The sequence below is a fragment of the Cricetulus griseus genome, chromosome X (assembly GCF_003668045.3).
Source record: "Cricetulus griseus strain 17A/GY chromosome X, alternate assembly CriGri-PICRH-1.0, whole genome shotgun sequence".
NCBI classification, from domain to species: domain Eukaryota; kingdom Metazoa; phylum Chordata; class Mammalia; order Rodentia; family Cricetidae; genus Cricetulus; species Cricetulus griseus.
In genome coordinates, this window is record NC_048604.1 from 106,169,756 (window position 1) to 106,194,834 (window position 25,079).

Here is a 25,079-nt window from a genome sequence, read left to right on the forward strand (position 1 = left end):
AATTGGGTTTAACAGACATCTATAGAATACTCCATGCAAACACACACACACACACACACACACACACACACACACACACACACACACACACACACACACACACACAATACTAAAATTGACCACATACTAGGCAACAAAGCAAACTTCAACAGGTACAAAAACTTGGAATAACCCCTATATTTTAACAGATCATTTTTTTAAAGTAAGAATTCACCAACAATACAAATTGCAGAAACCCATGGAAATTGAACAATGCTCAATTGAATCACCCTGAATCAAGGAAGAAAATGAGAAAGAAATGAAAGACTTCCTAGAATTCAACAAAAATTAAAGCACAACATATCCAAACCTATGGGACTCTTTGAAAGCAGTGTTTAGTAGAAATTTCATAGCACTAAGTGCCTATATAAAAAACTATAGAATAGTGATACTAGGGACTTAACAGCATACCTATAAACTCTACAACAAAAAGAAGCAAACTCATCCAGGAAGAGTAGATGCCAGCAATTAATCAAATTGAGGGCTGAAATCAATAAATTAGAAACAAAGCAAACAAAACAAAGAATCAATGAAACAAAAAGTTGGTTCTTCAATAAAATCAACAAGATAGACAAACCTTTATCCAAACTAACCAAAAGAAAGAGAGAAAATATGCAAATTAAAAATCAAAAATGAAATGTGGGACATAACAATAGACACTGAGGAATTTCAAAGAGTCATCAGGTCATACTTTGAAAACCTGTACTTGGAAAATTTAAAGGAAATGAGAAATTTTCTGGATAGTTATCACTTACCAAAATTAAATCAATAACAAATATGCAACTTACAAAGACCTATATCCCCTAAAGAAACAGAAGCAGTCATCAAAAGTCTCCCAACCAAAGAAAAAAGCCTAGGGTCAGGTGGTTTCAGTGCAGCATTCTACCAGAAATTCAAAGAAAAGCTAAGTCTGTGTCTTTTTATAGTAAATTAAGGCCATTTATATTGAGAGAGATCAATGATTATTGATTTTGATTTATTTATTTTTGTTGTTGATGATGATGGTGGTAGTGGTGTGTGTGTGTGTGTGTGTGTGTGTGTGTGTGTGTGTGTGTGTGTGTGTTTCCCTTCCTTTGAACTTCAGTTGGAGTTTTCCTTCTAGCACATTAGAAGGGCCATATTCATTGATTAATCAAAATTTCAACAAATTTATCATGGAATACCATCATGGGATTGAAGTTTTTCTAAGTATAGTAGTTTGGGTTGACAACTGCAGTCTCTTGACTTTATGTATTTTATGTATATGAGTGCTCTATCTGCATGGCATCCCAATAACATTTGGTATCTGCCTGCATTATTTTGGGATTCCTGTTTATTGAGGAATGTAGACATGTTCACCTTGGAAACATTTTCCATATAACTTGCCTCAAACACCATTCATGATCAAAGGCAGCAAAACAAGAATGATGTAGGGATGATATTCTCACCTGTTTATAACTATCTGTTATAGGCCTCTTAGAGGTAAGTTCCTGTCTCCAGGCATTGTCCTAAACAGAAAGGAACCCTGTATTCCAAAACCAACTGAACTTCACTGAAAGATCACCCTGAAAACAGGACAATGATTTCACCTGGGTATTCTGTGTACTGAAGTAAAAGCATTCAAAAAAGGGATCCAAATGGTCTTCTATGGTGAAGAGCATCAGACATATGAGGCAATATGTGCAGGACCTCACCTTCAAAAGTATTCCTTAAAGATAAAAACTTCCTGCTCCCTTTCCTCAAATAGTTCTGTTTTTAAAACTGAACATCTGGTTTCTGCTGACAAGTTGAATTTGAAATCACTAGACTAGTTCATCTGTTACTATTCCAAATATATGTACTTGAATTCCTTTTTTTGGGGGGGGGGTTCGAGATAGGGTTTCCCTGTGTAGCTTTGGAGCCTATCCTGGCACTCACTCTGTAGACCAGGCTGGCCTTGAAATCACAGAGTTCCATCTGCCTCTGCCTCCTGAGTGCTGGGATTAAAGGCGTGTGCCACCAATGCCCAGCTACTTGAATTCCTTTTATCATGGTGTAGTGGGAAGTGTTATCAGGCCTAGCCTCTCAATATAACATGAGCAGGGGAATTTGGTATTACACTCCATTTAAAACAATTGTATGCAGCAACAATTTGTACCAAAACTCCTCTGAGCACCATGGCTACTTCAGTTAGTTTGCGTGGATGATTACCTCATCTTTCTCCTTAGGTACCTTAACTGGTACTTTCTCTTCTTATTCTACTAAAGTCTCATCCCACACATGATTATGGAAGATGGGACTAAGGGGAGAAATCCAAAGTGAAAATACAGATATTCAGTAAAATACTGGTTGCAGTCTCTCTCCCCAGGCTTAGAGATACCTATTAACAAAACACTGTTTTCCAGTTACATCCAGAGAAGACATAATGATTGGGAAGCTCTCCTTTGAAATACAGACATAAGATTACAGACAGCAATTCCCTCCCCCATCTCCCCAGTTTGGAGAGGGTATTTTATTGTTTCAGTTGGAGCATCTGTTTCTAATTTGGGAAGGAGCTGGACCAAGGCGTTGTTATTGGCTTAGCCATAATCAATACAATCCATGAACCCTTACAGATCTTTCACACAGCTGAATCATGCCCATATCCTACCATGTTTTTCCATACAGTGATCCCTTTGCCCTCCAGAATAGACTGGAAATGCCTGGGTATTTCAGATATCCCCATCAGAGAAGTCTTCAAAAGCAGTAGGCATTGTCAGTGCACAGTTGGCCTTCCTGCCTCTAAGAAAGCAGACCCTTCAGTATTAACAAGTACATGAAGTACTGCTCTGCTCTCAATACACAAGGGCTTAAGTGCCTCCAATATTATCCATGCTTAAGTTCCTGTGTATAGCTTTTTGTTTTAACACAGAATGTCACATCTTAGAGTTGGTCCTTTTAGCTATGCCATTTTCATTTCACCTGTACTTTGCCTAACATAGGGAATTGGCACTATCCAAATGCATCATCTTTGCATGCAGAGCTTAGGATGTGAATATCTTTAAAGAAGGGAACACATTCAATGGGTAGAGAAAGAAATAAGCTTCACACACAGCCTGACAATCAAAGCGGCATTTTAATTTAAGTGAGGAGAATACTACAAGAGGTGTGGGTGTAGATAATTTGGTGTAGATAATTTGGCCAAGGAGTCACCTGGCATGTTTTGCAAATGCCATATCTCTCATTTCAGGTTGTTTGGTTGACTTGTTTAGAAGCATCCTGGGCATTCAGGTTACTCTGCATTTTCAATGACTTGATTTCAAATAGGAACATAGTCATACCAAAGAATGACAAGATGGTTATCAGGACCCCTATAGGGAACACGTGAGTGTGGTGTTTCTTTATCGGGGCTTCTTTCCTAACAGGAAAGGTATGTGGAAAGTCTAGAGTGGTTTTGCCATAAATATCTACTACATGATTTCAGATGACAGAAAGAAGAGTGCAAAGGCTTCTGAGCACCAGAATAAAGACACAGCACTTGTGGCAGACCAACTGAATCTCGGGGATTGATAATGCTAATGCTAATGTTCACTAAGCTAAAAGTCACCACCATAGGTTTTATAAACATTGCCAATAAGATCAGGTTCTATGAACATACAAATTCAAGTGAAATGGTCCAGCTTGAGTTGACAGGGCTGTGCACCAGAATCCTAGTCATAGACCCAGAGATGTTAAACTCCTGGTGGTAATAAGCTTCCCAGTGTCTGATATACACAAGCTGAACAGACTTGTTGAATTCCAAGAGGCACCACTATAGGCTGCTTGCAAGGATTATTGCAAATGCCAATGAAAAGAAGCTGTAAAGAAAACCAGTCAGTCTGAAGATCCACTCTTTCACCCCAGCAAATCTGGAGATGAGATTGAGCAAATATAAAGTCAATCCAGGGACATAAAGAAAGGGTGGAAAACAGAATGAGTCATGATTTACAGAGTGTTAAGTACTCACTCCTTTCTAAGCTGTGCCAACATTATATTAAAAGTCTCTCTGTTTCTCTCTCTCTCTCTCTCTCTCTATATATATAATATAATATATATATTATATATATATGTTGTGTGTGTGTGTGTGTGTGTGTGTGTGTGTGTGTGTGTGTGTGTGTGTGTGTGTATTGAACTACACATGTTAAGTATGTATAGGAAGCCATAAAATCTATGACTGTGGCAGGAGTCCTTATTGTAACATGGTTTGGACTATACTTTCACAGTATCTCTTAAAGGCTGCTGTTCTCCTTTTTGACTAGGAATTTCAATACTTGGAATTAGGCGAAATGCCAGTTTGCACTATTATTTAAGGATGTGTAATGCAAAATGGAACAATCATAAATAATTTAATGAGTGTTCCAATCAGAGGAAGGCATAAGTTATTATACTGTATTATTGCATGATCACCACAAGAATACTTTAATATCCATATAACCCCTAAGAAGAAAGAAGCAAAAGAAACATGATGGACACCTTATGTTCATCTATGTCAATCAAGAGCATGCCATACTTCTATAAATATCTGAAGCCATCTGAACATAAAAGTTGTAGAGGAAAGGAAAGCTAAGTACATCAAAAGCGATGGATCAGACACTGTCATAGTTCTTTAAATATTTTCCTGAAAGTGTTCATTTCTATGGAATGGAATTTGCGATATGATGTAATTAAAACTATCACAGACACAAATTAATATTCTGTTTGTAAATTTTTGAGGATATGACTTGCTGGTAGAATGATGATTGCATGTGAGGTGCTGAGGTCACTCACCAAAACCATAAAACTGAGCTCTGTAAGTAAAAGATGAGGGATTTTGAATGAGTGTATTTGTATTTGCTATTCATTCAATATTGCACCTTGAGAATATTGGCTTCCTTTGGGTACAACATATAATGTATCATGAGTTCTTTGTGTTAGCCAATATCATTTTTGATGCAAAACTTACAATTCACATTAACACTATGAAGGAACTTATTTGCATCTTCAGTCAGTTCAGATCCATGAGTATAGCATTAAGGAAAATGAGAAAATCATGCTGAGAGGTCCTGATGAGTCATTTAGCAGAAAGAAAGGAGGCAAAGTCCTTCAGTGATTCTAGCATCTGCATGTGTCATTGTCTGACACACACAGAAAGTTGAGGGACCAATAAGTGGTTTCCTTGCCAAGGGCCATTACCATATACCTACAGTTACAATGCTTTCTGTGGAATGTGATGCATAAAATAGGGTAGGCTGTAGATGTACATCAACAAAATGGGGTTGCAATTGATGCTGGCATGGGTATCACCAGGAGATTTGTCTTGCCTAGGTACGTGTGAAGCACTGGAGTTCAGGAGCAGTATGCTTTGAAGTAGAAATTAAAGCATTTGGACAGCAATTTTGTACTCAATAGTAGATACAAAATTTTTGTAAAGAACCATGTAGAAAGCCTTCACATAGCATAATTATGTTTTTACCTTTTCATGTTGGTGGTGAGGTGATCCATTTGGAGGATGATAAATCACAAGTCTTCCTCGAATTCACTGGAAATATTGATCAGCGAGGGAGTCTCAAGAAGTGGCAAAGTACCAGAGTCAAAGAAAGACTGACTGGTAGGCACTTGTTTCTGCTTAGAACGGTGCCTTTTGGGAATGCTGGGCTCTCACAAACTGTTGAATTCACAGCACATGTTTAACTTAGTTAGAACATACTTTAAACATTCAGGATACTGGTGACCCTCCAATGATACCCAAGTAATTATTATTATCATTTTATAAATAGGGAAATACAAGAGAAGCTAAATCCCCCTCACAACCTTCAGTGAGTTACACAGGTAAATGGACAGATATTCATTTGGATCTTCTTGTCACTTATGTTATAATCAGGATTTACTCAAATGGAAAACATGTACAAAAATACCCTAATCAATATGTCAGAGGCCTTCTATGGCATACTTTGTCCTGAGATAGTGGAGGTGATTAATGAAAGCAACATAGAAAATGTAAAATCCTTACCTTTTTAATTCTCTTATAATAAGTCCAAATGCTAGCAACTCCCTATCTTAAGAGAAATAAGTAACTATACATGTTCTTGTGTTTCCAAGACTACGAGGGCTAGGTGATTGTTTCTGAGCAATGAGTGAGTTCCATTGGGCATTCATGAAGTGCCAGATTGAAGTCTTTAAAATTAGTTTCTTATTAAGATATTATCTAATAAACACTGTAGCCTATTAGGTCCCTGTGAAAGCTATTCTTATTTGTCAACTTGACAACAGTGGAATTAAATAAAAATCAAATGACTAAACACATAGTTGTGTTTATTTTTCTTAATTAAAACTTTAAAGTTCCCAGACCCATTTCTAGTCTAAATCTTACATGTACAAAGATGTGACTTTCATACAGATATTTTGTGATGAGAAGCTCCACCTTTAATCTGGGCCACATGTTATGCTGGCAGCCTATGTAAAACACATGGAAGTGAGTATGTTTTCATCCCTGCCTACTCTCATTGTCACTATCAAGTCCATACCTTTCTGGCATTACAGTTTACTTCTTCATGATTCCAAAGTACACTGTAAACAACCTGAGTTATCCAGATTTGTTGACAGAATCCTTACTGGATTCTTGGATATTCTCTTGGTAAAGCACAAATACTGAACAAGTAGAATGACAACCTGAAAATCATACTCATAATTCAACTATTTAGATGATTGATTGACAGATAGATAGAAAAATAGAGAGATAAATAGACAGATACATACATACACATGAATATACATATATACATAGATCTCAGAAAGATACAAACATAGAGATATAGATAAATATGTATTCTATAGGGTCTGGTCCTCCAGAGAACCTTAACAAATAAAGTTTCAGTATTAGAGGTAATCCTAAAGCAGCAGAAATATGAGGTTGAATATTGGTTTATCTCAAACGGGCTTTCCAATCTGCCAACATCTATAGTTACTGAAAGCTCTCCAGCTACTGACCTCTTTAGGAAGGTCAGAGAGAACCAAATCCTATGATGTGAACATAAAGAGACAAATGTATTTAAGTTTCTTGATTTACCAATTGCGACAGAATTGGTGACTTCATACAAAACTTTTCAAAATTTCTGACAGAAAAATAAGAAAAATGGTGATGATTTTTAGTTGCTCCTAATGTCTCTGGATAAAGAGTAAAAGGATAAGAATCAACTCAGTAGTATTTGAAGGGCTATAGATGCACATAAATAGTTTAAAAGGTATCCAAGTGTGCCCTGTAAGAAAATCTTCATTTGAGCAAGCACAAAACTCAAGGAGAAGAAAATCAAGCTCGAACCTTCAGTCTAAGGGTAGCTAATATATAGCAAAGATTCAAGTCCCAGCCTGGAAATGTGTTGGCTATTAAAATAAGGGCATGGATTGGTCAGAATGAGATCCAGTAACTTGGGATGGAAAATGGGAATGGGTTTTTGAATGCTATTGATACCAAGATCATTGGACCATCAGGTTCTCAAGGGATTATCTCACCTAAGGCAATAGTCTCTCCACCCTCAATTACAGATGAACTCACATGCTCACCTACTAAGTTATTACCTTTCTGCCTTTGAATGAGAAACTAGCTCTTCTTTGTTTGCTAAACCAGCAGTGGCTGTCTCTGAAGGAAATGCCAGCAAAGACAACACTGATTTCCCTCAAGACCAAACCAAGTTGCCTCTATGTTGGGAGCTGCAAAGTACCGCCCAAAAGATGGCGCCGGTTTCCACTTTCCGCCAGCCCGATGGCGAGTGCTCTCTGTGGTAAACAACTCCTAATTTGGTAAAGGTCATGTATCCTCTTAATTCTGCTTGGAGACAACCTATCCTGGCGCACCACGTAGGGTTAGGTGATTGGTAGATGTAGACTATATCAGGCCCCGTCTTCCTCTACCCGGGGCCGCCATTTCACTGTAAATCAAGTTCCCGATTAAACTGTGTTGAAGAAGATTTCTAGGTGTTGCATCGTTCTTGCTGGTCAAGGGTGGACGAGACACCTCTAGACTTAAAACAAAGCAGTCTCAAGGAAGAAAGATAGAAAGTACACTCCATGAAGAAGTGTACTAAACAGCTTAATGAGTTTGCAAATTCATTCAAGAAATATGTGTGGGATGGATTTTAAGGGTGTGGGATAATGACAGTAAGAACATAAAATTGGGTATAGGCACTCTAAGTAGAGATTATATGTTAACTATTATTAAGTGCATAATTTTAAAAGGGGATGTCACGAATTTGTTTGAATGGTTGGCAGAATCATTTTTCCAAAAATGGCCTAGTGAAAAGTAGTTAGAGATTACTGCTGTCCCTTGGCTTAGTGTTGCAGAAGGGATTTAAAGATCAGGGAACTTTTATTACTAGACCTCATCCTACACAAAGGGAAGGCCCAGATGAGAGGAACTTCAATAATTTTATACGACTGTAAATTGTGAGAGAGACAACAGCACATTTGAAGAGTGTGTTGAGGGTTGGAGACTCTGCTGCTCAGTTGGAAAACTAAATGCAAAGGTTTTAACTGTCACCAGAGTAGATGGGGCCAGGGGACAGCACTAAATTGCCAAAGACAATTACATATCATAATGGGCAGGATACACAAAGAAATGTCCATCGTGGCCTGAACCATAACTTTTAGTAAAGGATAGATGAATTTAATGGTGGAATATTTTGTATGAAATTTTACTGCTGGCTAATCAATCATGCTGTTTTCAGACAAGAATAAGGTAAGGACCTACTGAATGGTTTGTTTCTCTGTATAAGTGAAAAATTATTAAATAAATGAAAGAAAGGCTCCATTGGATTGTGGCTAGATGAGATCTCAGCCTATGAACTAATATTGAGACTTAATCCAGTTTGCAGACCCAGAACTCCTTGAATAAATGGACAGTCAGTTTTCTGAGGAAGAACCTTGATAAAACACCTAAGGAAACAGTGAGGAACCTAGCCTCCTGCTTGTGTGTAAGCCAATTTCTGTACCAGAAGCACTTCTTTGAAATAGTTTTCTTTAGGAAATTTTTCAATTTTTATTAAAATTATCATATGAAGCAATGTTGTATGTCTTTGTTGTAATTCCAACAATACTAACACAGATGTTTCTTTAAGCCTAATATGTATTTGCAATAAATTTCTTCATTAGGAACTTGACAATTGTGATTTCTTCCATCTTCCAATACTTGTGACTCACTCTTGTCAATTCAAGAGATATTCTGGAAGCCAGATTTTGGATATTATTACTTCTACATGAGGTGCCATTCAAAATAAAGCCATTATCATGAGAATTTTTCAAGAATGCTTTGCCTGTGAAACACACCTCAAACTGCATTCTCTAAGCAGAGAGCAGAGATGAGGTACTCAATATGTCTGTAGGCAGTGGGCCCCAAGATGCTCTGTATTCTGCTCCCTTGAGATGTCCTCCAGGCTCAGATGGTAGAAACTCTGGTGAAGGTCAGGCCTTGTGTCTCCAAGAAGGTGCTGCTTGAATCCCACATTGTGCACACTACCTTTCTTAGCAGTTTCTGGGGCAGCCTTAGCACCTCAGTTTATGCCTGGGATCTTCTGCATATCTGGAGGCAGAACCCATATAGTATTATCTCTTCAGTTGTGCTGAGGACCAAGAAGAGCTCAGCCAGCATTTTACTCAAAAGTTACCTTTCTAACAAATGAATGGATTGTCAACACAGAATGACAAAAATAATCTTCTGCTTTTTATGTATTTGATGAACTCAAGATACCACAATCTTGTTGAGATGTGCAAGGAAATATTTTTACGATGTTTTTAATATTTAAATTAGAAACAATCATATTTTACATATCAATCCCAGTTCCCTTTCCCTGCTATCCTCCCATACCCCCTACTGTTCCCCAATCCTATCCCTCTTCTGCTCCCCCTGGAGGGTGAGTCCTTCCATAGGGGGCCAACAATGTCTGTCACATCATTTGGGGCAGGGGCTAGGCCCTGAGAAAGGAGTGGAAGAAAATTTTTAAGGAATGAAATTACAGCCACTGGCTTTTGAACATATTTAAACTACTAATCATGCAGGACATCTTATGGAGTGTAACTTAAATACAACTTGAAAGTGTTGGCTGAAATTATTACTCTAATTGACACATCTATCTTGATAGGCTATCATTATAGTCCATAGGATGTCAGCTGTTTTTGCCTTTTAAGGACCTAAAGTGAGAGATTGAGAAGGCCAATATAAGAGATACCAATGTAATCCAATAAATTATTAAGATGAACCTTAAGCACATATATAATTTTATACTGAATATCTAAAAGAAATGAAAGAATTTCTAGAAATATATGACCTACCACAATTAAACCCAGCCAACATAAACAATTCAAACATACTGCAGACATTGAGATTAATGATTATAAGCTTGATTCTCCCTTTTCACTTAATGCATATCCATGCCTTTATGTTAGCTGCCTGCCCACCAAAATACTCTATCAGAAACTCCCAGTCTCATATTGGCCTGGGATTAGAGTAGGCAATTTTCACTATCCTTTTTATCCTCATTGACAATCTCTTAAGACATCCTCTTAGTCCTTTAACAGCTAAATCAAAACTCTAAACATACAGAACAAAGAAAGTCTATTAAACTGCAAAAGAAAAGGGTCAAGTAGCACATAAAGTCAGGCCTATTAGAAAATCACTGGACTTCATGGTGGGGACTCCGAAAACCAAAAGGACCTAGATGTCCCGCGCGCTCTGTATTTCTCACCAGAACACAGATGCCAGCTCATCTTTACCATGATAAACTGTGACTCAAACCCAAAAGACAAAAAGCATCCCACAATCAAACCAAGTTCAAGCAATTTCTATTTACTCCAGTTCTACAAATGCCACCAGAAGGAAAACTTCACTGTGGAGAGGTCAACAACTCCCAAGTAAACACAAGAAATACATAAACCCAAAACAAAGAAAGGAAAAGGAATAGGGAGAACACACAACATAACAACAAATATCAGGAGTCAATAAGCAGTGTTAATTTAAAATTCTCAAAAACGATGGTCTAAATTCCCCAAAAGAAAATAATCCGATCAACAGTCTAGAACCGCCTAGATTAGAGAACAGTATACAATTTTCTGCTACATACACACAACACAGCTCCTCATCAAAATAGACATACCTCAGGTAAAAGGATAAAAAACATGTTGTAAGCAAATGAACCAAGATTCAAGCACATATACCCCTTTAAACATATGATGAAATATACTTCAAACCAAAACTAATGGGAAGAGATAGGGAAGCACACTACACCATCACTGTTAATAGATTAATACACCAAGAGGGTATTACAATCTCCTTATACAAGATTACAGCTGCTAGGAAGCCAAGGGAAAATATCCAACCAAGGGAGGATAGTGTGGCCAGGACCAATAACAGGGTAGAGGAAACCCAGAGAAGAGAGCCTGGGAAGACTCGAAGTAGTATGACACCAAAGTTTAGGCAGCTTTTGACCTGGGGGTTTTGCCTCCCATTCCTTTGTTCAAGCTGCTTACTTTAATAAATTTATGCTTTCATTCTTTGTCTCTCAGTGAGCAGCACTTCTCTGCTCTGTGTCAATATGTAAGTTACTCTCAGTCCATCACATTACCTGAAGACATTTAACTGGTACTTTTTTCATAGACTCTCAAGTTCTTGCTTTTCAATCATGGGTGGCTGCTGCTCCAGATCTCTGATATCTCTCTCCCTCTCTCTCTCAGTGGCCCTTTTTTTCTTCAATGTGACTTCACTGGGCTGTGTGAGTTTGTCTTCTATGTCCCAAAGAACAATATCAGGGGAACATCTAGATCAACTCTGTTCACTTGAGAACCCCAAAAGAGATTCTACTCCCTTCAGAGGAATTATCAAACTATGTAACTACAGTGTGTTTTATAGATATTCAAAGCTTTTATTTTTAAATAAGGTCTGTCCAATTTGAGAAGAAACCACAATTGAGAAAATTCCTCCATAAAATAGAACTGTAGGAAAGCCTACCAGATATTTTCTTCAGTAGTGAAGATGTGGGAGGGTGCATCCCATCATGGATGGTGCCATCCCTAGGCAGATGATACTGGAGTGTATAGGAAGGCAAAATGAACAAGCAAGGTCTTAGTGATCCTCTGTGGCTTCTGTTCTAATTCCTGTTTCCATGTTCCAGCCATTCTTCACTTTTTTCCCTGACTCCCCTCAGCGGTGGATTATATTTGGACATGTAAGATGTGGAAAACTCTTTCCTCCCAAAGATGCTTGTGATGATGGTGTTTTGTAACAGCAATGGAAACCGTTTGGTAGATAGGGTCCTTTTATACAGAACAGGTTGTATTGGCCTTCTTATTCTCCTTCTTCAGCCTCCTGAGTACTCAGATAGCACACATCTATAATTACATGGAAACTTTATTTAATATAACCCCAAACAATGAAACAACAAAAGAAAAGTTCGAACTTTAAGAAGCTGTGAGTTAGGATTTGTGCCTGTAATTATGGTACTCAGGAGACTGGGGTAGTAGGATTGCTGTGAGTTCAAAGAGAGCCTATTGTACATTGTGAGACTCTGTTTCAGAAAAGAAAAAAATTGGGCTCAGACTATAGACTAGTAGGAGAGCAGTTTCCAGCATGTGTGAGGTCTTGAATTCAATCCCAAGTTCTAACAGAAAAGCAAAAGAACTGTCTGTGCCACAACTCAGTGTTTAAATTTTTTTATGCTAAGAATCATGTCCTAATCTAATCCATAGGATTAAATGGGATAGATGAAGAGAATGGACTCCTGCAAGCAGGCCTCTGAACTCTGTGCTCAGGAACACATGGAAACAAATAAATAAAAAGAAGCAGAAAATAAAAGGCTTGAAACTAAAAATGGAACATCATTCTGCTTTTCTAAACAATGCAAAATTAATTATTCTTAGCCAGAAAGGTTGATTCTTTGCTCCCACATGTCTTCCTAACCCTCTGACACAGTACCTAGGCACTGCTCCATATACCAAAGTGTTCAAACATCACAACCTGGCCTGTGTTTGTGTGCCCAGTTGGAAGAGGATTAGGGAGACTGGATCTCAATCAGAAGTCTGTAACACAGAGTCCTTATCCTTGAGGCTCATGGCAAAGAAGGACTCTGTGCAGTACATTTCCTGTCATGGCCCTCAGATGGAGAACGGTGGTGGAACGATGAAGGGTCTGATTCAGGACTGCAAGTCTTCTCTCGTGTTGTAAATACAAAAAGGAAGCTCTTCCCCCAAAGGACTACTGGGTCAGGTGCTCGGAATGGAGGTGAGGCTGTCTTCCTGTACTTGATCTTCAACCTAGGGGTAAGCAACACATAGGGCTACAGGTGGTTTTGCTCTGTCTCCAAGGTGTTCCTTGTCAGATTGGATGGGCAAAAGTGACCTCTAAAATGAGTTTTAAATTTTTAGTTATTTGTCTTTACTAACCAGAGTGTCAGAAGGTGAAAGATATGCAGCTGTTAAACCAGAAAGAGTTACAAATCAACAAGAAAACCGTATACAACTGTAAAGAAAATTGGGCAAAGGACCTGAAAAGATAGTTCTTACAAAAACCAAAATACAGTAGTTGCCTTAAATCACACTAGACCACAGCAGCAGGAACTACCCCTTACCCATCCTATTAGTAAGTAAATATTCATATTTTTTGAAAATAGTCAGTGTTGAGTGTGGTACAGACAAATAGTTTGATGGGAGTGTAAAGAAGCAATTACTAATACTATTTCAAATTACTTTAAATTTTAATTAGTTACGCATGGGAAAATGTTTTTGCACAAATCTGTGTGTATGAGACACAAACACACCTGATGCCCATGGAGGACAGAGCAGAGTATTGGATACCCTGGAACTGCAGTAATGGAATTAAGATTGTGAGTCACTATGTGGGTACTAGACTGAGTACCCATCCTCTGATAAAAGAAGCAAGTACCACTATCAACCATGCCATTTCTCTAAAGTACCGCAGTCACTAATTCTTAATTACAAATTATATTAACCCAAGCTTTTTGAAGAACAGCTTAACATTAAATTCTTTTTTATTTTTTCAGTTGATTTATATATTTTATATCCTGACTACAGTTTCTTCTAAGTCCCTGTCCTCTACCTCCCCTCATCCCTTTCTGCTCCTCACCAATTTCTATTCTGAGTAGTGCAGTACTCCTATGGATATCAACAAAACATGGCATATCAAATTGCAGTAAGACTAAGCACCTCCCCATGCATTAAAACTGAGCATGGTGATCCAGTATGAGGAATAGGGTCCCAAAAGCCAGCAAAAGAGTCACAGTCCCTGCTCCAACTGTTAGAAGTCCCACAAGAATAACAATTTACACAGTTGTCACATATATGCTACATATATACAACTGTCACATTCATGCCACACATATGTCGATTTCTAAAAAATGGTGATGCCGTAATTTTGCCTTAAATATTTACATAAAATGATACCAATATTAAAAATCAATTGGAGCATATAGAGAAAGAATGAAACCAGGAATATTAGTTGCCTCAATTAGAGGAGAACCGGATGACTGAGAAATATATAGTGGGAATTGAGTAAGGGTTATAAGAATGCAAATAACGTCTTTTTCATTTATTGCCTCCTGTGTAACTAAATCTTGAACCAAGTGCATATGATACTTACTGACTTAGGTATGGTTAAATTACTGTGAAGAAATTCCATGAACACATCAAATCTTTTTTTGGGGGGCGGGTGTTCAAGACAGGGTTTCTCTGTGTAGTTTTGGAGCTTCTCCTGGCACTTGCTATGATGACCAGGCTGGCCTCGAACTCACAGAGATCCACCTGCATCTCCCTCTCAAGTGCTGGGATTAAATGTGTGTGCCACCACTGCCCTACTAACCACAACAAATCTTACAAAGGAAAATATTAATTGGGGTTGCTCACTTACAGTTCCAAGGTTCAGTCCGTTATCATTATGGTGGGACATGGGAGAGTGTATACAAACATGCTGCTGGAGAAGTAGCTGAGAATCCTATATCCTGCAAAGACATTGGGCAGTATCTTGTGCATAGTTAAGAACCAAAAGCCTGCCTCCACAGTGATACACTTCTTCCGATGAGAGCACACCTCCTTATAGTGCCACTCCCTTTGGGAGACATTTTATTTCAAACCACCACATCGTGTGTGTGTGCATGTGAGTATGCGTGTGTGTGTGTGTGTGTGTGTGTGTGTGTGTGTGTGTGTGTGTGTGTGTGTGTGTGTGTGTAGGCATGTGCATACACACACAAATATCCATGCTTCATGTATGTGACTTGGACATATATAGGTACATCATATGGATCATTTCCCAGTTTGTTGTTTTAACAGACATCAGTTTTCTATTGTCATATTTAGTGATGGAAAATTTAACATACTTGTTGACATTTGCTGTGCTCTGGATTCATTGTTTTTCCCAGTCAGTAAAAATCAAATGTAAAAAGGCACCACCAACAACAATGTGGATGACAAAGCCCTCAGCTCCTTTACTAGATACTTCTTTAAATACCTATCCTCCTTTGCCTGAAAATTACTCTGAAGCATGGGGTAATAATCAATCTAATTTTATATTCCCTCAATTTCCTGATGAGAATTTAAGTGGCCTATGGAAATGTTAACTTTTCAACTTGGGCAAGCTAAGGCCTGACAGAGAAAAAGAACTTGTTTCCTATTTCTGCCCCACATGAACTATGCTTGGTATTTCCAACAATGAAGTAGAGGTGGCTTTGGACAACCCTGTAAAATTATTTCAAGAGGCATGGAACAACTCCAGCTATTTGAATGCAGGCAGAAAGAGACCTTTGTGTATTATGTGGATTCTTCGCTGCCTTAAATTCCTTATTTTCCCTACTAAATTGTCTCCCACAGGTATTATATCACAAGAGAATAAAACTTTGAATGGATTTATTGATACCATAAGGGCCATAAAATACTGCTGCTTACCATAATCTTCTTGCTCAATTAGTAAGTGGTAGAGGACCTGGTGTCAGCAACTGTGTGGGTTTGATCTTTGCTGTATTACATTACACATAACCCAGTCAGTTTTTAAGACTGTTACAGAATTCTATGGATTTTCAATTTTCATTTGCAAATTACTATGGAAATATAGGAAGTCATTTTCCAGATGACAAGCTATGGGATTTCCTCATAAGAACTGAGTTTCTGGTTATAAAAATTGCCCAACCTCCCATTCCACAGGCATATACTTATTTTATGAATGGCTCATCTAAGGGTATAGGAGGCATTCATGGTTCCAATATTCATTAATCTCCTAGTACCTCTTTTTCTTCAGCTCAGTGGGTGAAACTGGATTCATCTATTACAGTTAATTTATAAACCCTTAAATATCATTTCATTTTCTGCTTGTGTTATAGGATTATTTCCAGCAATATACCCACATTTGTCCACACTCTAACATTCCTGGTTTTATTGCAGAAGTAAATAGGCAAGCTGATGCATTAACCTGCTTTATTTTTACTTCTCCAGAAGAAAATTGGAAAGGGGTCTGCATCTGTCATTGCAAATGGATCCACTGAAACATAAATTCCTCCTCAGCTCCTCCAGCCCCAGGCCATCAAGAACAAAGAGACAGTGGAATTTACCAGCAAAATAGCTAATATTCCAGCTAAATAAAGAGTAAAAGGAGATATCAACCATGTTATCAGAAGTTGTCGGGGCATTTATTTTTTAATTCAAAATATTTTTTTTTCATTTTGCATGCCAACCCCAGTTCCCTCTCTTTCCACTTCTCTTGCCGCCCACCTCCATCATCCCAGTCCTGAGAGGATGTAAATCCTCCCTTGGGGGAGTCAGCAAAGACTGACATACCAAGTTGAGGCAAGACAAAGCCTCTCTCCCCTGTATCAAGGTTGAGCAGTTATCCCACCAGAGGTGATGGGCTCCAAAAAGCCAGTTCTTGCACCTGGGATAGGTACTGGTGCCATTGCTAGCCCCTCCCAACAGATCAAGCCAAATAACTGTCACCCACATTCAGAGAACCTACTTCTTCTGTCCCATTCAGGTTCCCTAGTTATCAGTTCGTAGTCTGTTGGCTCCCACTAGTATGAGTCAGCTGTCTCTGTGATTTCCCCCATCATGATCTTGACTCCCATTGTTCACATGATCTCTCCTCCTTCTGTTCATCTGAACTCCAGGAGCTTAGTCCAGTGCTTGACTGTGGTTCACTGCATCTGCTTCCATCAGTTGCTGGATGTAGGTTCTATAATGACAATTATGGTAGTCACTAATCTGATTAAAGGGAAAGGTCTTTTTGCTAGGAGTCTTAGCTGGGGTCATCCCTGTGGATTCCTTGGAATTTTCCTAGCACCAGGTTTTTTCTATACCAATAATTGTTCTCTTTATCAAGGTATTCTTTAATTGTTCCCCAATCTCTGTCCCTCCCCAAACTCAGCCATCTTGAACCCTCGTGTTCCCATCATTATCCCCTCACTTCTATCCCCCATTCCCAATGTACCCAGGAGATCTAAGCTATTTCACCTTCCTGGGGCCTAAAGAGGGTCATTTCTGTTACGATAAATCTTTCTGCCAAAAGCTGCTGAGCCCCATTGCCACATGTGTGCTTTATGCCAGCCGCCCTGTGGGGGACCAAAATCTTTCCACTATGGAATATTTTGAGATCCAGCCTTTGGTCTCACTAAACATGGAGCACCAGAAAGCTCTGGCCCACTATTGTATTGTTAATGCCAGTAGGGCTACTATTGTTTACAATGGCCTCAGGGTAATATGCCTCTTATTTGCATCTCTATGTTCCTAAGCATCTGAATAGGCCCTCACCTGGGCAGAGGTGCTAGAAGTGTGTGAGTAACTTGTGAGGATGGAAGGTTAGAGTAAGGGGTGAGTGGGGAGAGCAGAGAGGGAACAAAGAGAGGAATGGTTCTCTCGTGGTATTGGCAGAATGGTTAAGTAACACCAGAAAAGATGGCTAATAAAGAAATGACTCTAGTTCCACAACATGGAACTGAGAGCTCTCTGAAGATGACAAGATGCCTGTGTTTGACCTTTATCGCCGTTGGGTTGCTGGGAGCTTCCAGGTCCACACACTCCCACTCAGGCCAAACCTCATGGCTGTTGTGGGTTAAAGGTGAGACATGCTGGGCCATGACACCGCCCGCCCGAGTAAGGCCCAAATGAACACACAGAAACTTGTATTAGGTTCAAAGCTGCTTGGCCAATGACTAGGACTTCTCATCTGCTAGCTCAGTCTTAATAATCATAAATCTATATATTTTATAAGACTTATCTTATCAGATGCCTTATTGGCGTCCTCCCTTGCTGGTGGATCACATCCTGCCGCTGGAGGAGGAAGGGGAAAAAAGAGCCACTTCCTATAACATCACCATAAGCCATGGTACAACAGTTCCTGTACAGCCACACACATGAATACACACAGAAATAAATTCATGTGATAAAAAGTGATATGGATATGTTTAGATCATAAATTGACAAGAAGAGTACTTGGAATGTTCAATGATGAATATTGAATGAACTGGATCTAAAGTCCAGAATACAGAAGCCCCTGGTAATGTCTCAGAGAGTTTTAGATGTGGTTAATTGAGCTGGGAAGAACCATCCTAAGTGTGGTAGCATCATTCCTTGGTCTGTGGATGCTGGCAGCATAATAAGGAGAGAGCTATGTGAGCTCCCAGCAGTGCTCTAACTCTTCTCTCTGCTCTCTAACTACTGAGGTAATGTGTCAAGCAACTTGGGACTCCTGTCACCATGATCTCTGAGTCATGATGAAATATCCCTTCAAATAAAGAGGCAAAATAAAATTCCCTTCCTGCACTTGCTTATGTTATGTATTTTGCACAGCAATGAATCAAGTATCTAATGTGATCTGTTTTGTTGATGGTAATGGAAGATCTAGATCACTGGTTCTCAAACTTCCTAATATTGCAACTTTTTAATATAATTTCTTACAATGTTTTGACCTTAAACTGTTAAATTATTTTCCTTGCTATCATATAACGAATATTTCTATTCTTGTTAATGATAATATAAATATCTGTTTTCAGATGGCCTTAGACAGCCCCTGTGAAAAGTTGTTTCAAGCCCCCAAAAGGGGCTGTCACCAATCAGTTGAGAACCACTGATCAAGTGTTATGCCCAATGTCTAGAATGCCAAATTACTACCAAGAAACTGAACCTGATTAAAAAACATTGAGTCTTTATTGTGTGTTAACCTGGACCTCTCCATCCATTCAAAGTAGCAGCAACAGCAGGAGCAGAGAAGGAGAGACCTTGAGCAGTGTGAGGAGGGTTTTTTTTATAGTAACCATGCAAACAGGTTGGGGGGTGTTGGGGAATTCCAAACCTGCATAGCTATAGACTTGGGAGTGGCTCAAGCCCTCCAAAACTGCATAGAGACTTAAGATTGGCTCAAGTCTTGGGGTATCTGGACTGAGTTGATTGTCTATTCTGGGTCTAGGGAAGTTGCAACATTGCACAATCAGAAATGGACAACACCTCACCCCACCAAGAGAGACCAATCAGAAACAGTGTACACCTATACCCACAGGAAGAGGCCATGAAGAAACAGACAATGACAGGTGTCCTAGTGCTGAGATTACAACAATGTAACAGCCAGATAGGGTAGATGACTCCATGGAAGCTCTGTCTTCCAATCTCACAGGATAGGTATACAAATGAAGTCACTGAGAATGTTGTCACATGCAGCAGGCCTGCATAAATACTATAAAAATGGATTCCTACAACTGAAAATGGGAAGTAAACAGAAACTCCCACCCGAAACAATGAATCTGTCTGCAATTGATACCCACTGGCAAAGAATAATCTGTTTTCTGCAGTGGAATGTTACTTTATTAGTCATACTTCAGGGAAATGCCTATGTACAAAAGTATTTAGCCAACACAAAATAAATTCAGAAATCATTTAATATATTTTGTTTCATTTTGCTTTGTTTGGGCAATTTTTGACTTATTGGCATTTGAGTTATATAGCTTGCTTTCCAGTTTTGTGTTTTTGGGAGGCTTGTGTTTGTGTTATGTGTTTTTAAATAAGGGGAGAAATAATATGAAGTAGGGTGAGTTGGTAGGTCAGTAGAATCTGGGGGATATTGGAGATGGAAAAATATAATCAAAAAATATTATATGCAAATTTCTAAATAAAGACAAATCAATAAATGTCAGATATCTTAGAAATCAAGATAAATCCAGCTTGCTAATGGTGTATGATATCTTTGATATATGGCTTTATTGGTTTTGCAAGTGTTTTACTGATAATTTTTTCACCTGTGCTCATCATGGATAGATGCCTGTAGTTTTCCTTTTCAGTTGTGTTGCTGGATGGTTTTGGTATTAGATTAATACCACTGGTGCAGAAGGGGGATGATATTGATCCTTTCTATTAATTCAAATAATGTAAGAAGTGTTGGTTGTTAATCTTCTTTGAAAGCATGGTAGAATGCTGCTATTAAACCATTTAACCTGAGTATTATTAATAGTAGTAGTATGATTATTATTTAATCCCAAGGATTTTTATTACTGTTTTGATGTTTTTGTTTGTTATGAGTCTGTCTTAGTTTGGGTTTTTATATTTCTGTTAAGAGATACCATGACCTCAGCAACTCTTATGAAGAAAGCATTTAATCAAAGGTGGCTTGCTTAAGGTTTCAGAAGTTTAGTCCATTGTGATCATGAAGAAGAGCATGAAAGTCTGCAGGCATATGTGGTGCTGGAGATGAGATTGCTACATCTTGCAGGCAATAGGAAATTGACTGACTGTCACACCGAGGTAAACTTGAGAAAAAGATATCTCAAAGCCTGCCCCTATAGAAACACACTTCTTTCAGCAAGGCCACACCTCCTAATAGTGCCACTCCCTTTGGGTGCCATTTTCCTTCAAACAACCAGTCTGTTCAAGTTCATAAACTCTTCTTCATTTAACTTTACCTGACTCTAGAAAATCATTAATTTCTTTTGGATTTTCTAAATTAATGGAGTATAGGCTAGTAAATATTCCTTGGTAATTTTTTAAATTTCCTTAGTGTGTATTATAACATTTCCTGTTTGTCTTCAATTATGTCAATTGTGGTACACATATGTATAAAATTCATATACATATGAAATAAGTAAAATAGAGTCACCAAATAACTGATGAGACAGTGCCCCAACTATCAATCTGATACCATGTGAAACTTTCCATTCAATCTAAAAGAGTTGTCAGCCAAAGGGGCCATATGGAAACCCCTAAACAACTCCAGATATTGCCGAGGCTTTTGATTTCTCTCCAAAAACTGATAGCAATCATCTAATGCTGAAGACAACTATTAAATATCTCAGTTAACATGGAGAAGTCAAGTTGGTGCCTAAGTGGACCCTTCCCTGCTCCTGACCAGATTCCATGGTACTGGAGCATACACTGGGCACTAACAGAGAAGAGTATCCCTGAACCCAGTTTTAAACCCTGTGTGAAGGGAGGAAAATACAAGACAAGGAGGAATTAATAACAAAATTTTTTGTTCTATGTTTACACACACACAATCACACACACACACACACACACACACACACACACACACACACACACACACAGACTGAAGTTTGGGTCTGGACTCCTGTTAAAGGCCATGACTTCCTCTGTGACCCTAATGAAGGTAGAGATGATAGGGCTGTACAGAATTGACTGTTCCCTTACCTGCTGAAGCACTCAAGAGAGAAGGCCCTTCACCTCTCCTGGGCACACAATACTGCTGACCTTGTTCAGAGGGGCATTAGGTGAGCTGGCCCTGAGGGTGTGAGAATGGGAGAGTAGGTTATGCCCCTCTCATGTACAATGTGGTAGCACGTGTGAGGGAAACATGTCCTGATTCCCTCACCCCTTGACAACTTCAGAAGGTGGAGCACCTGAACCAACCTCTTACCAGCTTCAATATTAGGAAGAATGAACCCTCTGTCTCACCTGGGAAGCACAGTAGAGTTGATCCTGTAGACAAGGTGCAGATGAGCCAGACCTGAGAGCTTGAAAGGAGCATAACTGGTACTGCCTCCCTTGTCTGCAATACGATGGTGGGGATAAGAGAAAATGCCCTCCACCTTGCTCCTACCACCTCCAGCTGGTGAGGTAGTAGACCCATTTACCAGCTTGGGAAAGTGGACCCTACATCTTGTCTGGCCAGCACAGTGGAGCTCACCCCATTGATGAGGGAACTGGTAAGCCAACACCAAGAACATGAACAGGGGAGGCCTAGCCCTGGCCCTCATCTGCCATATTGTGGCATGGGTGAAGAAGAGATGCCCTCCCCTCTATCCACATCTCAGGCAGGTGGGAGAGTTGGCCATGAGGTTATAAGAGTAGGAAAGCAGCCCTTTGCCACATACCAGCTGCAACACTCAGGAGAGTAGGCCCTGAACTTCACCTGGGCAGCACAAGAGTCAATCTTGTTGGTGGATGTGTGGGTGAGAAAGCCTCAACATTGTGAGCATGGGAGAACTATCTCCACTACTCTTCCATCATGTAGTGGTGTGGGCAGGGGAGAGATGCCTCCCCAATTACCCCTTGCCTCTTGACCCTGCATCTTGCTTGAGCAGCACAGTAGAGTTAATCCTGTTGTTGGAGGTATGGTGAAGCAGTCCTGAAGTTATGAGCACGGGAAAGCTGTCCCCATTACTCATCTGTCTGTGGAGGCATGGGCGGGAGAGTGATCCCCTTCCCCTGCCCATCAATGCCAACCCTGTTGGTGGATGTGTGGGTGAGCCAGCCCCAAGGTTGTGAGCATGGTAGAGCTGTCCCCACTACACGACTGTAATTTGGCAGTGTGGGTGCAGAAGAGATGCCCCCCCTTACTGCTTGCGCTATGGCCTGAGATAGACAAGTAAGCTGACTCTCCCCCTTACCATCTGCAGCACTCAGGAAAGCAGGCCTTGATGATCCTCACCTGGGCAGCACAGTAGAGGTGACCCTGTTGGCAGTGGTAGAGGCAAGATAGCCCTGAAGCTTTGAGAGTGCTGTGGCCGGCATGTCTCAGCCCCAAGCCACAGTATCCATGAGGTTCGGCCTGAGTGACGGAGCATGGACTTGAGAATTTCTAGTAACCCAGAGGCAATAAGGACCAAACACAGGCATCTTCTCATCTTCAGAGAACTCTTAGTTCCATGCTATAAAAATGGAGTCTTTTCTTTATTCAGCTTCTTCCTGGCTGTTTCATAACCATGCTTCTTTGACCCTGAAGCCATTTGTCTCTCCTCCAATTGACTCGTTCCTCTTTGTTTGATCTCACTTGTTACTTACACACCTAGCCCTCTGCCCTGGTGCAGGCCTATTCAAATGCTTAGTCCTGTAGATATGCAAACTGGGGGACATTCCCCACTGAGGTCATGCTATTCAATAGCAAATCAGCTAGCATCTGCTATTCAATACAGACTGGAGCTCCCAGTTACTGGAACCACTGGAAATTTCCTAATAGAATTTTCCTGCCCTCCCTCCCCCCACATGAGAGTGCTATGGTGTCAAGGGCCATGAGAAATACAGCAGGATAACTAGTATTCAACAGGCTCACCTACCACATGAGTGATTCTAGGCTGTGGACTTACTGGCTGTGGAAATAGGTTGCTCCTGTCTGTAATTCCATGAATCACTCCATCTCTTCAATAATAGCATCATTTCTCCCCTAAGAATAGCTTTGGGTGTTTTCCACTGCTTGTGTGTCTATCTCTGGGCACGTATACCTGTAGCTAGTCAGGAAGAGGACCTTTAATATGACTGTATAATTTTGATATATAGAATACATACTGGGTGCCTTGAATTCTCAAAAAGGCTATTGAGTGAAAGAAAGGAAATCCTTCTTACTCTGGCATCAGCAGGAACAAAGAGTCCCACTGCTTGCCTCAGAGGCTGAAGGTGTCAGGCTCTGGATTTCATACTACATAGCCATAGTTTTCCCTTTTATATAACTGCCTAAGATGTAATCTCTACAGCTGAGATGTCCCCTTAATCAGCTAACATTTGGTGAATATGCTAACACAGACCAAACATCACACAAACCCATCTTTTCTCTTCTTAAAATTCTATACTGATTTAAAGCTCCATCCTTAGCTGATCTTCCCAGTGTCTGCCAGGGAGTCTCACAGCCATGCCTCCCAGAGCCATACAGGAAGCTGACAAGTTACTGCTATTATCTTCTTTCATGACACTGAGAAATGAAAGCTCTATAATTTTTGCCTTTCCTGAGAATTTTGGATGGTGTGGGTACATTAACTGGAAACATTATGTGGGGTGGAAAAATAGACATGTTTAGAACAGCACATGTGTGAGAGAGTTCATTTGCCCCCAGGTCCTGAATCCATTGGTGGCTATTGCATGATCTTTGAACCCTGAGAGGACTTTGGAGCAGTACTCCAAGTAAGTCCTTGATACTATAGTTGGCTATACCCTACTTGTCTGCCATGTGGTCATGAAAGTGAGGGGAAAATGTCCTCTGCACCCTTGACACTTCCACCTATGGAGGATAAGGGAGTTGACCCTCTCCTTTACCTGCTGCAGTGATCAGGAATATGGACTCTGCATCTCCTCTGGAGAGCACAGTAGTGCTGACCCTGTTGGCAGAGGTGTCAGAGAGCCAGCCCTGATGTTGTGAGCATTGGAGAGCTACTCCCATTGTTCATGTGTCATGTGGCAGGGGATAGATGTTCTCCCCACCCCATACCCCATCAAAAGCTTAGGCATGTGGAAGAGCTAGCCCTGAGGTCAAAAGAGCTGTCAAGCTGTCCCTGCTTCTCATTAGCTGCAACACTTAGGAGAATAGCTCTTATACTTCCCCTGGGCAACAAGATTAGCTGGCACTGAAAGTGTTGGTATGGAAGTATAAACCCTGAAGTTGTAAAAGCAGTAGAACTGGCCCCTGCCCTTGCTCAACCATGCAAGGATGAACTAACCAAGGCAAAACTAGAGAGCTTACCTTGATGGTAAAGATGGGCGCCTGACAGGCTGACTAACCCTGCAACTACCCATGAAAAGGACCAGGGTTATATGTTGGCTCAACATACCATCCACCCCATCTGTGATTTGCTGGAACACAGAATCTCCACCACACAGTATTCACAGGAAGAACTCTAATA

General features: G+C 39.9%; 1 pseudogene; it reads right to left on the reverse strand.

Annotated features, from left to right (window-relative positions):
• Positions 1 to 3,117: 3,117 nt before the first annotated feature.
• On the reverse strand, positions 3,118 to 22,983 carry LOC100774787 (annotated as a pseudogene).
• Positions 22,984 to 25,079: the final 2,096 nt, after the last annotated feature.